This window comes from Panulirus ornatus, chromosome 6 (assembly GCF_036320965.1).
Source record: "Panulirus ornatus isolate Po-2019 chromosome 6, ASM3632096v1, whole genome shotgun sequence".
NCBI classification, from domain to species: Eukaryota; Metazoa; Arthropoda; class Malacostraca; order Decapoda; family Palinuridae; genus Panulirus; species Panulirus ornatus.
The window spans coordinates 43,615,503-43,633,084 of record NC_092229.1 but is presented as its reverse complement, the minus strand read 5'-3'; the positions used below and the strand labels follow the sequence as shown (position 1 = coordinate 43,633,084).

At 42.9% G+C, this 17,582-nt stretch overlaps 1 protein-coding gene across 2 annotated transcripts in view; it reads right to left on the bottom strand.

The window, feature by feature from the left end:
* LOC139749173 (uncharacterized) overlaps positions 1-17,582 on the bottom strand; it is an 85,885-nt gene that overhangs the window by 21,935 nt on the left and 46,368 nt on the right. The window lies entirely within an intron of this gene.

Below are 17,582 nucleotides of genomic sequence, written 5' to 3'. Positions count from 1 at the left end.
GTGCATATGCACCAATAATCACCCATCTCTCTCCATCAACTTTCAGTTTTACCCATATTAATCGAGAATTTACTTTCTTACATTCTATCACATACTCCCACAACTCCTGTTTCAGGAGTACTGCTACTTCTTCCCTTGCTCTTGTCCTCTCACTAACCCCTGACTTTACTCCCAAGACATTCCCAAACCACTCTTCCCCTTTACCATTGAGCTTCGTTTCACTCAGAGCCAAAACATCCAGGTTCCTTTCCTCAAACATACTACCTACCTCTCCTTTTTTCACATCTTGGTTACATCCACACACATTTAGACAGCCCAGTTTGAGCCTTCGAGGAGGATGAGCACTCCCCGCGTAACTCCTTCTTCTGTTTCCCATTTTAGAAAGTTAAAAAATACGAGGTGAGGATTTCTGGCCCCCCGCTCCCGTCCCCTCTAGTCGCCTTCTACGACACGCGAGGAATGCGTGGGAAGTATTCTTTCACCCCTATCCCAGGGATAATATATATATATATATATATATATATATATATATATATATATATATATATATATATATATATATATACATATATATATACATACACATACACACGCACATACACACACACACACACACATATACATATATATACATATGAAAAAAGTAAGAAATAATTTAGAAAACTGAAACTTCTAGCTTGAAATGAAATGAGAAAATGAATGTCACATAATGGTTCAACCTCTGGCTATGGAAAAGGGAAATGTATAATTTATTCACCCAAACATCAATAGTAGTTCTCATCAATTTAACCACTGTATCAATACAAAGATTACCTAAGAGTAATATCTGAGGCAGAATATATCAACAAATCATATAAATTTTATTACTAGAAAAAAGAAACACTGGGATGTATTGCAACACCTGAAAACTTGACTAACATACTGTGTAACATGCAAACACATGCAAAAACTATTAGTAAGCCTGAGCAACAGTTACATAACTCAAATCTTTAAGAAATGCTACAGGCAAGTGGGTACAGCTGACAAACAAATATACTGCAATATAAAAGTACTTTCTGCATAAGCATAATGCAAGAAATTAAAAGAAACATAATATGAATACGATAAAAAGATTAGGAAAAATACAAAAATAACAAAATGCAAGAAATTGACTTCTCCCACCATTTTCTGGTAACAGCTTAATGAAGGAGCTACAGAAGAATGAGCAGTTGGTGTCACTAGTAGTAACTCTTGAGATACGTGTAAGTTCCCAGCCACACGATGAATCCCATGGCAAAAACACCAATATATAAATATATATATATATATATATATATATATATATATATATATATATATATATATATATATATATATAGGTAGTATGTTTGAGGAAAGGAACCTGGATGTTTTGGCTCTGAGTGAAACGAAGCTCAAGGGTAAAGGGGAAGAGTGGTTTGGAAATGTCTGGGGAGTGAAGTCAGGGGTTAGTGAGAGGACAAGAGCAAGGGAAGGAGTAGCAATACTCCTGAAACAGGAGTTGTGGGAGTATGTGATAGAATGTAAGAAAGTAAATTCTCGATTAATATGGGTAAAATTGAAAGTTGATGGAGAGAGGTGGGTGATTATTGGTGCATATGCACCTGGGCATGAGAAGAAAGATCATGAGAGGCAAGTGTTTTGGGAGCAGCTGAATGAGTGTGTTAGCGGTTTTGATGCACGAGACCGGGTTATAGTGATGGGTGATTTGAATGCAAAGGTGAGTAATGTGGCAGTTGAGGGAATAATTGGTATGCATGGGGTGTTCAGTGTTGTAAATGGAAATGGTGAAGAGCTTGTAGATTTATGTGCTGAAAAAGGACTGATGATTGGGAATACCTGGTTTAAAAAGCGAGATATACATAAGTATACTTATGTAAGCAGGAGAGATGGCCAGAGAGCGTTATTGGATTACGTGTTAATTGACAGGCGTGCGAAAGAGAGACTTTTGGATGTTAATGTGCTGAGAGGTGCAACTGGAGGGATGTCTGATCATTATCTTGTGGAGGCTAAGGTGAAGATTAGTATGGGTTTTCAGAAAAGAGGAGTGAATGTTGGGGTGAAGAAGGTGGTGAGAGTAAGTGAGCTTGGGAAGGAGACCTGTGTGGGGAAGTACCAGGAGAGACTGTGTACAGAATGGAAAAAGGTGAGAACAATGGAAGTAAGGGGAGTGGGGGAGGAATGGGATGTATTTAGGGAATCAGTGATGGATTGCGCAAAAGATGCTTGTGGCATGAGAAGAGTGGGAGGTGGGCTGTTTAGAAAGGGTAGTGAGTGGTGGGATGAAGAAGTAAGAGTATTAGTGAAAGAGAAGAGAGAGGCATTTGGACGCTTTTTGCAGGGAAAAAATGAAATTGAGTGGGAGAAGTATAAAAGAAAGAGACAGGAGGTCAAGAGAAAGGTGCAAGAGGTGAAAAAAAGGGCAAATGAGAGTTGGGGTGAGAGACTATCAGTAAATTTTAGGGAGAATAAAAAGATGTTCTGGAAGGAGGTAAATAGGGTGCGTAAGACAAGGGAGCAAATGGGAACTTCAGTGAAGGGCGTAAATGGGGAGGTGATAACAAGTAGTGGTGATGTGAGAAGGAGATGGAATGAGTATTTTGAAGGTTTGTTGAATGTGTCTGATGACAGAGTGGCAGATATAGGGTGTTTTGGTCGAGGTGGTGTGCAAAGTGAGAGGGTTAGGGAAAATGATTTGGTAAACAGAGAAGAGGTAGTAAAAGCTTTGCGGAAGATGAAAGCCGGCAAGGCAGCAGGTTTGGATGGTATTGCAGTGGAATTTATTAAAAAAGGGGGTGACTGTATTGTTGACTGGTTGGTAAGGTTATTTAATGTATGTATGACTCATGGTGAGGTGCCTGAGGATTGGCGGAATGCGTGCATAGTGCCATTGTACAAAGGCAAAGGGGATAAGAGTGAGTGCTCAAATTACAGAGGTATAAGTTTGTTGAGTATTCCTGGTAAACTATATGGGAGGGTATTGATTGAGAGGGTGAAGGCATGTACAGAGCATCAGATTGGGGAAGAGCAGTGCGGTTTCAGAAGTGGTAGAGGATGTGTGGATCAGGTGTTTGCTTTGAAGAATGTATGTGAGAAATACTTAGAAAAGCAAATGGATTTGTATGTAGCATTTATGGATCTGGAGAAGGCATATGATAGAGTTGATAGAGATGCTCTGTGGAAGGTATTAAGAATATATGGTGTGGGAGGCAAGTTGTTAGAAGCAGTGAAAAGTTTTTATCGAGGATGTAAGGCATGTGTACGTGTAGGAAGAGAGGAAAGTGATTGGTTCTCAGTGAATGTAGGTTTGCGGCAGGGGTGTGTGATGTCTCCATGGTTGTTTAATTTGTTTATGGATGGGGTTGTTAGGGAGGTAAATGCAAGAGTCCTGGAAAGAGGGGCAAGTATGAAGTCTGTTGGGGATGAGAGAGCTTGGGAAGTGAGTCAGTTGTTGTTCGCTGATGATACAGCGCTGGTGGCTGATTCATGTGAGAAACTGCAGAAGCTGGTGACTGAGTTTGGTAAAGTGTGTGGAAGAAGAAAGTTAAGAGTGAATGTGAATAAGAGCAAGGTTATTAGGTACAGTAGGGTTGAGGGTCAAGTCAATTGGGAGGTGAGTTTGAATGGAGAAAAACTGGAGGAAGTGAAGTGTTTTAGATATCTGGGAGTGGATCTGTCAGCGGATGGAACCATGGAAGCGGAAGTGGATCATAGGGTGGGGGAGGGGGCGAAAATTTTGGGAGCCTTGAAAAATGTGTGGAAGTCGAGAACATTATCTCGGAAAGCAAAAATGGGTATGTTTGAAGGAATAGTGGTTCCAACAATGTTGTATGGTTGCGAGGCGTGGGCTATGGATAGAGTTGTGCGCAGGAGGATGGATGTGCTGGAAATGAGATGTTTGAGGACAATGTGTGGTGTGAGGTGGTTTGATCGAGTAAGTAACGTAAGGGTAAGAGAGATGTGTGGAAATAAAAAGAGCGTGGTTGAGAGAGCAGAAGAGGGTGTTTTGAAATGGTTTGGGCACATGGAGAGAATGAGTGAGGAAAGATTGACCAAGAGGATATATGTGTTGGAGGTGGAGGGAACGAGGAGAAGAGGGAGACCAAATTGGAGGTGGAAAGATGGAGTGAAAAAGATTTTGTGTGATCGGGGCCTGAACATGCAGGAGGGTGAAAGGAGGGCAAGGAATAGAGTGAATTGGAGCGATGTGGTATACAGGGGTTGACGTGCTGTCAGTGGATTGAATCAAGGCATGTGAAGCGTCTGGGGTAAACCATGGAAAGCTGTGTAGGTATGTATATTTGCGTGTGTGGACGTGTGTATGTACGTGTGTATGGGGGTTGGGCCATTTCTTTCGTCTGTTTCCTCGCGCTACCTCGCAAATGCGGGAGACAGCGAAAAAGTATAAAAAAAAAAAAAAAAAAAAATATATATATATATATATATATATATAAAAAAAAAATATTATTATTTTCTTTATTATACTTTGTCGCTGTCTCCCGCGTTTGCGAGGTAGCGCAAGGAAACAGACGAAAGAAATGGCCCAACCCCCCCCCATACACATGTATATACATACACCCACACACGCAAATATACATACCTACACATCTTTCCATGGTTTACCCCAGACGCTTCACATGCCTTGATTCAATCCACTGACAGCACGTCAACCCCGGTATACCACATCGCTCCAATTCACTCTATTCATTGCCCTCCTTTCACCCTCCTGCATGTTCAGGCCCCGATCACACAAAATCTTTTTTACTCCATCTTTCCACCTCCAATTTGGTCTCCCTCTTCTCCTCGTTCCCTCCACCTCCGACACATATATCCTCTTGGTCAATCTTTCCTCACTCATTCTCTCCATGTGCCCAAACCACTTCAAAACACCCTCTTCTGCTCTCTCAACCACGCTCTTTTTATTTCCACACATCTCTCTTACCCTTACGTTACTCACTCGATCAAACCACCTCACACCACACATTGTCCTCAAACATCTCATTTCCAGCACATCCATCCTCCTGCGCACAACTCTATCCATAGCCCACGCCTCGCAACCATACAACATTGTTGGAACCACTATTCCTTCAAACATACCCATTTTTGCTTTCCGAGATAATGTTCTCGACTTCCACACATTCTTCAAGGCCCTCAGAATTTTCGCCCCCTCCCCCACCCTATGATCCACTTCCGCTTCCATGGTTCCATCCGCTGCCAGATCCACTCCCAGATATCTAAAACACTTCACTTCCTCCAGTTTTTCTCCATTCAAACTCACCTCCCAATTGACTTGACCCTCAACCCTACTGTACCTAATAACCTTGCTCTTATTCACAGTTACTCTTAACTTTCTTCTTCCACACACTTTACCAAACTCAGTCACCAGCTTCTGCAGTTTCTCACATGAATCAGCCACCAGCGCTGTATCATCAGCGAACAACAACTGACTCACTTCCCAAGCTCTCTCATCCCCAACAGACTTCATACTTGCCCCTCTTTCCAAAACTCTTGCATTTACCTCCCTAACAACCCCATCCATAAACAAATTAAACAACCATGGAGACATGGGATATATAATATATATATATATATATATATATATATATATATATATATATATATATATAGAGGGAGCGGGGGGCCAGAAATCCTCCCCTCCTTGTATTTTTTTTAACTTTCTAAAATGGGAAACAGAAGAAGGAGTCACGCGGGGAGTGCTCATCCTCCTCGAAGGCTCAGATTGGGGTGCCTAAATGTGTGTGGATGTAACCAAGATGTGAAAAAAGGAGAGATAGGTAGTATGTTTGAGGAAAGGAACCTGGATGTTTTGGCTCTGAGTGAAACGAAGCTCAAGGGTAAAGGGGAAGAGTGGTTTGGGAATGTCTTGGGAGTAAAGTCAGGGGTTAGTGAGAGGACAAGAGCAAGGGAAGGAGTAGCAGTACTCCTGAAACAGGAGTTGTGGAAGTATGTGATAGAATGTAAGAAAGTAAATTCTCGATTAATATGGGTAAAACTGAAAGTTGATGGAGAGAGATGGGTGACTATTGGTGCATATGCACCTGGGCATGAGAAGAAAGATCATGAGAGGCAAGTGTTTTGGGAGCAGCTGAATGAGTGTGTTAGTGGTTTTGATGCACGAGACCGGGTTATAGTGTTGGGTGATTTGAATGCAAAGGTGAGTAATGTGGCAGTTGAGGGAATAATTGGTATACATGGGGTGTTCAGTGTTGTAAATGGAAATGGTGAAGAGCTTGTAGATTTATGTGCTGAAAAAGGACTGATGATTGGGAATACCTGGTTTAAAAAGCAAGATATACATAAGTATACTTATGTAAGTAGGAGAGATGGCCAGAGAGTGTTATTGGATTACGTGTTAATTGACAGGCGTGCGAAAGAGAGACTTTTGGATGTTAATGTGCTGAGAGGTGCAACTGGAGGGATGTCTGATCATTATCTTGTGGAGGCTAAGGTGAAGATTTGTATGGGTTTTCAAAAAATAAGAGTGAATGTTGGGGTGAAGAGGGTGGTGAGAGTAAGTGAGCTTGGGAAGGAGACTTGTGTGAGGAAGTACCAGGAGAGACTGAGTACAGAATGGAAAAAGGTGAGAACAATGGAAGTAAGGGGAGTGGGGGAGGAATGGGATGTATTTAGGGAATCAGTGATGGATTGCGCAAAAGATGCTTGAGGCATGAGAAGAGTGGGAGGTGGGTTGATTAGAAAGGGTAGTGAGTGGTGGGATGAAGAAGTAAGAGTATTAGTGAAAGAGAAGAGAGAGGCATTTGGACGATTTTTGCAGGGAAAAAATGCAGTTGAGTGGGAGACGTATAAAAGAAAGAGACAGGAGGTCAAGAGAAAGGTGCTAGACGTGAAAAAAAGGGCAAATGAGAGTTGGGGTGAGAAAATATCATTAAATTTTAGGGAGAATAAAAAGATGTTCTGGAAGGAGGTAAATAAAGTGCGTAAGACAAGGGAGCAAATGGGAACTTCAGTGAAGGGCGCAAATGGGGAGGTGATAAGTAGTGGTGATGTGAGAAGGAGATGGAGTGAGTATTTTGAAGGTTTGTTGAATGTGTTTGATGATAGAGTGGCAGATATAGGGTGTTTTGGTCGAGGTGGTGTGCAAAGTGCGAGGGTTAGGGAAAATGAGTTGGTAAACAGAGAAGAGGTAGTAAAAGCTTTGCGGAAGATGAAAGCCGGCAAGGCAGCAGGTTTGGATGGTATTGCAGTGGAATTTATTAAAAAAGGGGGTGACTGTATTGTTGACTGGTTGGTAAGGTTATTTAATGTGTGTATGACTCACGGTGAGGTGCCTGAGGATTGGCGGAATGCGTGCATAGTGCCATTGTACAAAGGCAAAGGGGATAAGAGTGAGTGCTCAAATTACAGAGGTATAAGTTTGTTGAGTATTCCTGGCAAATTATATGGGAGGGTATTAATTGAGAGGGTGAAGGCATGTACAGAGCATCAGATTGGGGAAGAGCAGTGTGGTTTCAGAAGTGGTAGAGGATGTGTGGATCAGGTGTTTGCTTTGAAGAATGTATGTGAGAAATACTTAGAAAAGCAAATGGATTTGTATGTAGCATTTATGGATCTGGAGAAGGCATATGATAGAGTTGATAGAGATGCTCTGTGGAAGGTATTAAGAATATATGGTGTGGGAGTGGGAGGCAAGTCGTTAGAAGCAGTGAAAAGTTTTTATCGAGGATGTAAGGCATGTGTACGTGTAGGAAGAGAGGAAAGTGATTGGTTCTCAGTGAATGTAGGTTTGCGGCAGGGGTGTGTGATGTCTCCATGGTTGTTTAATTTGTTTATGGATGGGGTTGTTAGGGAGGTGAATGCAAGAGTTTTGGAAAGAGGGGCAAGTATGAAGTCTGTTGGGGATGAGAGAGCTTGGGAAGTGAGTCAGTTGTTGTTCGCTGATGATACAGCGCTGGTGGCTGATTCATGTGAGAAACTGCAGAAGCTGGTGACTGAGTTTGGTAAAGTGTGTGAAAGAAGAAAGTTAAGAGTAAATGTGAATAAGAGCAAGCTTATTAGGTACAGTAGGGTTGAGGGTCAATTCAATTGGGAGGTGAGTTTGAATGGAGAAAAACTGGAGGAAGTGAAGTGTTTTAGATATCTGGGAGTGGATCTGGCAGCGGATGGAACCATGGAAGCGGAAGTGGATCATAGGGTGGGGGAGGGGGCGAAAATTCTGGGAGCCTTGAAGAATGTGTGGAAGTCGAGAACATTATCTCGGAAAGCAAAAATGGGTATGTTTGAAGGAATAGTGGTTCCAACAATGTTGTATGGTTGCGAGGCGTGGACTATGGATAGAGTTGTGCGCAGGAGGATGGATGGGCTGGAAATGAGATGTTTGAGGACAATGTGTGGTGTGAGGTGGTTTGATCGAGTAAGTAACGTAAGGGTAAGAGAGATGTGTGGAAATAAAAAGAGCGTGGTTGAGAGAGCAGAAGAGGGTGTTTTGAAATGGTTTGGTCACATGGAGAGAATGAGTGAGGAAAGATTGACCAAGAAGATATATGTGTCGGAGGTGGAGGGAACGAGGAGAAGAGGGAGACCAAATTGGAGGTGGAAAGATGGAGTGAAAAAGATTTTGTGTGATCGGGGCCTGAACATGCAGGAGGGTGAAAGGAGGGCAAAGAATAGAGTGAATTGGAGCGATGTGGTATACCGGGGTTGACGTGCTGTCAGTGGATTGAATCAGGGCATGTGAAGCGTCTGGGGTAAACCATGGAAAGCTGTGTAGGTATGTATATTTGCGTGTGTGGACGTATGTATATACATGTGTATGGGGGTGGGTTGGGCCATTTCTTTCGTCTGTTTCCTTGCGCTACCTCGCAAACGCGGGAGACAGCGACAAAAAAAAAAAAAAAAAAAAATATATATATATATATATATATATATATATATATATATATTTTTTTTTTTCAAAAAAAAAATATATATATATATATATATATATATATATATATATATATATATATATTATATAACTATATATATGGGTGTGTGTTTGTGTGTAGTATGGAATGCGAGAGCGCGCGGGAGGTAGGGGGGTCGTCCGGCCTTTTCCTCCGCCGCCACCCGCCCGTTCCCTCGCTCGCGCACTACTTACTAAAACAACAACCGGTAATCTAGTGAGTGATGTCAAACTCCGCGGACGCAATGTGAGTCGATCGATAATAGGCCACTGATGTTCACCACCACCACCACCGTGTGTGAGGAAGGGAGGGAGGTGGGTCGGACGCGCGTCATCGAAAGCGAGAGTGAGAAGGTGACTGTGTCTGGCTGGCTCGGTGTGTGTGGTATGCGCGCGGTGAGGGAGGAGGGTTGGCCGCCGCCGTTGCCGCCGCTCTCGCTTGTTAGGTTAGGTTAGGTTGGGTTAGGTTAGGTTGGGTTAGGATAGGTTAGGTTAGGCTAGGCTAGACTAGGTTAGGTTAGGTTTGGTTAGGTCGAGGTGGTGTGCCAAGTGAGAGGGTTAGGGAGAATGATTTGGTAAACATAGAAGAGGTAGTAAAAGCTTTGCGGAAGATGAAAGCCGGCAAGGCGGCGGATTTTGAATGGTATTGCAGTGGAATTTATTAAAAAAGGGGGTGACTGTATTATTGACTGGTTGGTAAGGCTATTTAATGTATGTATGATTCATGGTGAGGTGCCTGAGGAGTGGCGGAATGCTTGCATAGTGCCATTGTACAAAGGCAAAGGGGATAAAAGTGAGTGCTCAAATTACAGAGGTATAAGTTTGCTGAATATTCCTGGGAAATTATATGGGAGGGTATTAATTGAGCGGGCGAAGGCATGTACAGAGCATCAGATTGGGGAAGAGCAGTGTGGTTTCAGAAGTGGTAGAGGATGTGTGGATCAGGTGTTTGCTTTGAAGAATGTATGTGAGAAATACTTGAAAAATAAATGGATTTTTATGTAGCATTTATGGATCTGGAGAAGGTATATGACAGAGTTGATAGAGATGCTCTGTGGAAGGTATTAAGAATATATGGTGTGGGAGGCAAGTTGTTAGAAGCAGTGAAAAGTTTTTATCGAGGATGTAAGGCATGTGTACGTGTAGGAAGAGAGGAAAGTGATTGGATCTCAGTGAATGAAGGTTTGCGGCAGGGGTGTGTGATGTCTCCATTGTTATTTAATTTGTTTATGGATGGGGTTGTTAGGGAGGTGAATGCAAGAGTTTTGGAAAGAGGGGCAAGTATGCAGTCTGTTGTGGATGAGAGAGCTTGGGAAGTGAGTCAGTTGTTGTTCAATGATGATACAGCGCTGGTGGCTGATTCATGTGAGAAACTGCAGAAGCTGGTGACTGAGTTTGGTAAAGTGTGTGAAAGAAGAAAGCTGAGAGTAAATATGAATAAGAGCAAGGTTATTAGGTACTGTAGGGTTGAGGGACTAGTCAACTGGGAGGTAAGTTTGAATGGAGAAAAACTGGAGGAAGTGAAGTGTTTTAGATATCTGGGAGTGGATTTGGCAGCGGATGGAACCATAAAAGCGGAAGTGAATCATAGGGTGCGGGAGGGGGCGAAAGTTCTGGGAGCGATGAAGAATGTGTGGAAGGCAAAAACATTATCTTTGAAATCAAAAATGGGTATGTTTGAAGGAATAGTGGCTCCAACAATGTTATATGGTTGTGAGGCGTGGGCTATAGATAGAGTTGTGCGGTGGAGGTTGGATGTGCTAGAAATGAGTTGTTTGAGGACAATATGTGGTGTGAGGTGGTTTAATCGAGTAAGTAATGATAGGGCAAGAGAGATGTATGGTAATAAAAAGAGTGTGGTTGAGAGAGCAGGAGAGTGTGTTTGGAAATGGTTTGGTCACATTGTGAGAATAAGTAAGGAAAGATTGACAAAGAGGATATATGTGTTAGAGGTGGAGGGAATGAGGAGAAGTGGGAGACCAAATTAGAGGTGGAAAGATGGAGTGAAAAAGATTTTGAGCGATCGGGGCCTGAACATGCAGGAGAGTGAAAGGCGGGCAAGGAATAGAGTGAATTGGATCGATGTGGTATACCGGGGTTGACGTGCTGTCAGTGGATTGAATCAGGGCATGTGAAGCGTCTGGGGTAAACCATGGAAAGTTGTGTGGGGCCTGGATGTGGAAAGGGAGCTGTGGTTTCGGGCATTATTGCTTGACAGCTAGAGACTGAGTGTGAACGAATGGGGCCTTTGTTGTCTTTTCCTAGTGCTACCTCGCACACATGAGGGGGGAGGGGGATGGTATTCCATGTGTGGCGAGGTGGCGATGGGAATGAATAAAGGCAGACAGTGTGAATTGTGTGCATGGGTATATATGTATGCGCCTGTGTGTGTATATACATGTGTACATTAAGATGTATAGGTATGTATATTTTCGTGTGTGGACGTGTATGTATATACATGTGTATGGGGGTGGGTTGGGCCATTTCTTTCGTCTGTTTCCTTGCGCTACCTCGCAAACGCGGGAGACAGCGACAAAGCAAAATAAAAAATAAATATATATATATATATATATATATATATATATATATATATATATATATATATATATTGGGAAGAAAGTGTGAATGGAGAAAAGCTGGAGGAAGTGAAGTGTTTTAGATATCTGGGAGTGGATCTGGCAGCGGATGGAACCATGTAAGCGGAAGTGAATCATAGGATGGGGGAGGGGGCGAAAATTCTGGGAGCCTTCAAGAATGTGTGGAAGTCGAGAACATTATCTAGGAAAGCAAAAATGGGTATGTTTGAAGGAATAGTGGTTCCAACAATGTTGTATGGTTGCGAGGCGTGGGCTATGGATAGAGTTGTGCGCAGGAGGGTGGATGTGCTGGAAATGAGATGTTTGAGGACAATATGTGGTGTGAGGTGGTTTGATCGAGTAAGTAATGTAAGGGTGAGAGAGATGTGTGGAAATAAAAAGAGTGTGGTTGAGAGAGCAGAAGAGGGTGTTTTGAAATGGTTTGGGCACATGGAGAGAATGAGTGAGGAAAGATTGACCAAGAAGATATATGTGTCGGAGGTGGAGGGAACGAGGAGAAGTGGGAGACCAAATTGGAGGTGGAAAGATGGAGTGAAAAAGATTTTGTGTGATCGGGGACTGAACATGCAGGAGGGTGAAAGGAGGGCAAGGAATAGAGTGAATTGGATCGATGTGGTATACCGGGGTTGACGTGCTGCCAGTGGGTTGAATCAGGGCATGTGAAGCGTCTGGGGTAAACCATGGAAAGCTGTGTAGGTATGTATATTTGCGTGTGTGGACGTATGTATATACATGTGTATGGGGGTGGGTTGGGCCATTTCTTTCGTCTGTTTCCTTGCGCTACCTCGCAAATGCGGGAGACAGCGACAAAGCAAAAAAATATATATATATATATATATATATATATATATATATATATATATATATATATATATATTAATTATCTTATTTTGCTTTGTCGCTGTCTCCGGCGTTTGCGAGGTAGCGCAAGGAAACAGACGAAAAAAATGGCCCAACCCACCCCCATACACATGTATATACATACACGTCCACACACGCAAATATACATACCTATACATCTCAATGTACCCATATATATACACACACAGACATATACATGTATACCCATGCACACAATTCACACTGTCTGCCTTTATTCATTCCCATCGCCACCTCGCCACACATGGAATACCATCCCCCTCCCCCCTCATGTGTGCGAGGTAGCGCTAGGAAAAGACAACAAAGGCCCCATTCGTTCACACGCAGTCTCTAGCTGTCATGCAATAATGCCCGAAACCACAGCTCCCTTTCTACATCCAGGCCCCACAAAACTTTCCATGGTTTACCTCAGACGCTTCACATGCCCTGATTCAATCCACTGCCAGCACGTCAACACCGTATACCACATCGATCCAATTCACTCTATTCCTTGCCCGCCTTTCACCCTCCTGCATGTTCAGGCCCCGATCACTCAAAATCTTTTTTACTCCATCTTTCCACCTCCAATTTGGTCTCCCACTTCTCCTCGTTCCCTCCACCTCCGACACATATATCCTCTTGGTCAATCTTTCCTCACTCATTCTCTCCATGTGCCCAAACCATTTCAAAACACCCTCTTCTGCTCTCTCAACCATGCTCTTTTTATTTCCACACATCTCTCTTACCCTTACATTACTTACTCAATCAAACCACCTCACACCACACATTGTCCTCAAACATCTCATTTCCAGCACATCCACCCTCCTGCGCACAACCCTATCCATAGCCCAAGCCTCCTACCATACAACATTGTTGGAACCACTATTCCTTCAAACATACCCATTTTTGCTTTCCCAGATAATGTTCTCGACTTCCAAACATTCTTCAAGGCTCCCAGGATTTTCGCCCCCTCCCCCACCTTATGATTCACTTCCACTTCCATGTTTCCATCCGCTGCCAGATCCACTCCCAGATATCTAAAACACTTTACTTCCTCCAGTTTTTCTCCATTCAAACCCACCTCCCAATGGACTTGACCTTCAACCCCACTGTACCTAATAACCTTGCTCTTATTCACATTTACTCAACTTTCTTCTTTCACACACTTTACCAAACTCAGTCACCAGCTTCTGCAGTTTCTCACATGAATCAGCCGCCAGCACTGTATCTTCAGCGAACAACAACTGACTCACTTCCCAAGCTCTCTCATCCACAACAGACTGCATACTTGCCACTCTTTCCAAAACTCTTGTATTCACCTCCCTAACAACCCCAACCATAAACAAATTAAACAACCATGGAGACATCACACACCTCTGCCGCAAACCTACATTCACTGAGAACCAACCACTTTCCTCTCTTCCTACACGTACACATGCCTTACATCCTCGATAGAAACTTTTCACTGCTTCTAACAACTTGCCTCCCACACCATATATTCTTAGTACCTTCCACAGAGCATCTCTATCAACTCTATCATATGCCTTCTCCAGATCCATAATTGCTACATACAAATCCATTTGCTTTTCTAATTATTTCTCACATACATTCTTCAAAGCAAACACCTGATCCACACATCCTCTACCATTTCTGAAACCACACTGCTCTTCCCCAATCTGATGCTCTGTACATGCCTTCACCCTCTCAATCAATACCCTCCCATATGATTTACCAGGAATACCGAACAAACTTATACCTCTGTAATTTGAGCACTCACTCTTATCCCCTTTGCCTTTGTACAATGGCACTATGCACGCATTCCGCCAATCCTCAGGCACCTCACCATGAGTCATACCTACATTAAATAACCTTACCAACCAGTCAACAATACAGTCACCCCCTTTTTTAATAAATTCCACTGCAATACCATCCAAACCTGCTGCCTTGCCGCCTTTCATCTTCCGCAAAGCCGGCCTGTTAAGTGACAGGCGCACGAAAGAGAGACTTTTGGATGTTAATGTGCTGAGAGGTGCAACTGGAGGGATGTCTGATCATTATCTGGTGGAGGCGAAGGTGAAGATTTGTATGGGTTTTCAGAAAAGAAGAGAGAATGTTGGGGTGAAGAGGGTGGTGAGAGTAAGTGAGCTTGGGAAGGAGACTTGTGTGAGGAAGTACCAGGAGAGACTGAGTACAGAATGTAAAAAGGTGAGAACAAAGGAGGTAAGGGGAGTGGGGGAGGAATGGGATGTATTTAGGGAAGCAGTGATGGCCTGCGCAAAAGATGCTTGTGGCATGAGAAGCGTGGGAGGTGGGTTGATTAGAAAAGGTAGTGAGTGGTGGGATGGAAGTAAGATTAATAGTGAAAGAGAAGAAAGAGGCATTTGGATGATTTTTGCAGGGAAAAAATGCAAATGAGTGGGAGATGTATAAAAGAAAGAGACAGGAGGTCAAGCGAAAGGTGCAAGAGGTGAAAAAGAGGGCAAATGAGAGTTGGGGTGAGAGAGTATCATTAAATTTCAGGGAGGATAAAAAGATGTTCTGGAAGGAGGTAAATAAAGTGAATAAGACAAGGGAGCAAATGGGAACTTCAGTGAAGGGGGCTAATGGGGAGGTGATAACAAGTAGTGGTGATGTGAGGAGATGGAGTGAGTATTTTGAAGGTTTGTTGAATGTGTTTGATGATAGAATGGCAGATATAGGGTGTTTTGGTCGAGGTGGTGTGCAAAGTGAGGGGGTTAGGGAAAATGATTTGGTAAACAGAGAAGAGGTATATATATATATATTTGTATTTAACTTTGTAAAAGGGGAAACAGAAGAAGGAGTCACGTGGGGAGTGCTCATCCTCCTCGAAGGCTCAGATTGGGGTGTCTAAATGTGTGTGGATGTAACCAATATGAGAAAAAAGGAGAGATAGGTAGTATGTTTGAGGAAAGGAACCTGGATGTTTTGGCTCTGAGTGAAACGAAGCTCAAGGGTAAAGGGGAAGAGTGGTTTGGGAATGTATGGGAAGTAAAGTCAGGGGTTAGTGAGAGGACAAGAGCGAGGGAAGGAGTAGCACTACTCCTGAAACAGGAGTGGTGGGAGTATGTGATAGAGTGTAAGAAAGTAAACTCTGGATTGATATGGGTAAAACTGAAAGTTGATGGAGAGAGATGGATGATTATTGGTGCATATGCACCTGGGCATGAGAAGAAAGATCATGAGTGGCAAGTGTTTTGGGAGCAGCTGAAGGAGTGTGTTAGTGGTTTTGATGCACAAGACCGTGTTATACTGATGGGTGATTTGAATGCAAAGGTGAGTAATGTGGCAGTTGAGGGAATAATTGGTATACATGGGGTGTTCAGTGTTGTAAATGGAAATGGTGAAGAGCTTGTAGATTTATGTGCTGAAAAAGGACTGGTGATTGGGAATACTTGGTTTAAAAAGAGATATACATAAGTATACGTATGTAAGTAGGAGAGATGGCCAGAGAGCATTATTGGATTACGTGTTAATTGATAGGCACGCGATAGAGAGACTTTTGGATGTTAATATGCTGAGAGGTGGAACTGGAGGGATGTCTGATCATTATCTTGTGAAGGCAAAGGTGAAGATTTGTAGAGGTTTTCAGAAAAGAAGAGAGAATGTTGGGGGTGAAGAAAGTGGTGAGAGTAAGTGAGCTTGGGAAGCAGACTTGTGCGAGGAACTACAAGGAGAGACTGAATACAGAATGGAAAAAGGTGAGAACAACAGACGTAAGGGGAGTGGGGGAGGAAAGGGATGTATTTAGGGAAGCAGTGATGGATTGCGCAAAAGATGCTTGTGGCATGAGAAGAGTCGGAGGTGAGCAGATTAGAAAGGGCAGTGAGTGGTGGGATGAAGAAGTAAGATTATTAGTGAAAGAGAAGAAAGAGGCATTTGGACGGACGATTTTTGCAGGGAAATAATACAAATGAGTGGGAGATGTATAAAAGAAAGAGGCAGGAGGTCAAGAAAGGTGAAAGAGGTGAAAAAGAAGGCAAATGAGTTGGGGTGAGAGAGTATCATTAAATTTTAGGAAGAATAAAAAGATGTTTTGGAAAGAGGTAAATAAAGTGATTAAGGCAAGGGAACAAATGGGAATTTCAGTGAAGGGGGGTAATGGGGAGGTGGTAACAAGCAGTGGTGATGTGAGGAGATGGAGTGAGTATTTTGAAGGTTTGTTGAATGCGTTTGATGATAGAGTGGCAGATATAAGGTGTTTTGGTCGAGGTGGTGTGCAAAGTGAGAGGGTTAGGAAAAATGATTTGGTAAACAGAGAAGAGGTTGTAAAAGCTTTGCAGAAGATAAAAGCCGGCAAGGCAGCAGGTTTGGATGGTATTGCAGTGGAATTCATTAAAAAGGGGGTGACTGTATTGTTGACTGATTGCTAAGGTTATTTAATGTATGTATGATTCACGGTGAGGTGCCTGAGGATTGGCGGAATGCTTGCATAGTGCCGTTGTACAGAGTCAAAAGGGGATAAGAGTGAGTGATCAAATTGCAGAGGTATAAGTTTTTTGAGTATTCCTGGTAAATTATATGGGAGTGTATTGACTGAGAGGGTGAAGGCATGTACAGAGCATCAGATTGGGGAAGAGCAGTGTGGTTTCAGACGTGGTAGAGGATGAGTGGATCAGCTGTTTGCTTTGAAGAATGTATGTGAGAAATACTTAGAAAAGGAAATGGATTTGTATGTAGCATTTATGGATCTGGAGAAGGCATATGATAGAGTTGATAGAGATGCTCTGTGGAAGGTACTAAGAATATATGGTGTGGGAGGCAAGTTGTTAGAAGCAGTGAAAAGTTTTTATCGAGGATGTAAGGCATGTGTATGTGTAGGAAGAGAGGAAAGTGGTTGGTTCTCAGTGAATGCAGGTTTCCAGCACGGGTGTGTGATGTCTCCATGGTTGTTTAATTTGTTTATGGATGGGGTTGTTAGGGAGGTGAATGCAAAAGTTTTGGAAAGAGGGGTAAGTATGCAGTCTGTTGTGGATGAGAGAGCTTGGGAAGTGAGTCAGTTGTTGTTTGCTGATGATACAGCGCTGGTGGCTGATTCATGTGAGAAACTGCAGAAGCTGGTGACTGAGTTTGATAAAGTGTGTGAAAGAAGAAAGTTAAGAGTAAATGTGAATAAGAGCAAGGTTATTAGGTACAGTAGGGTTGAGGGTTAAGTCAATTGGGAGGTA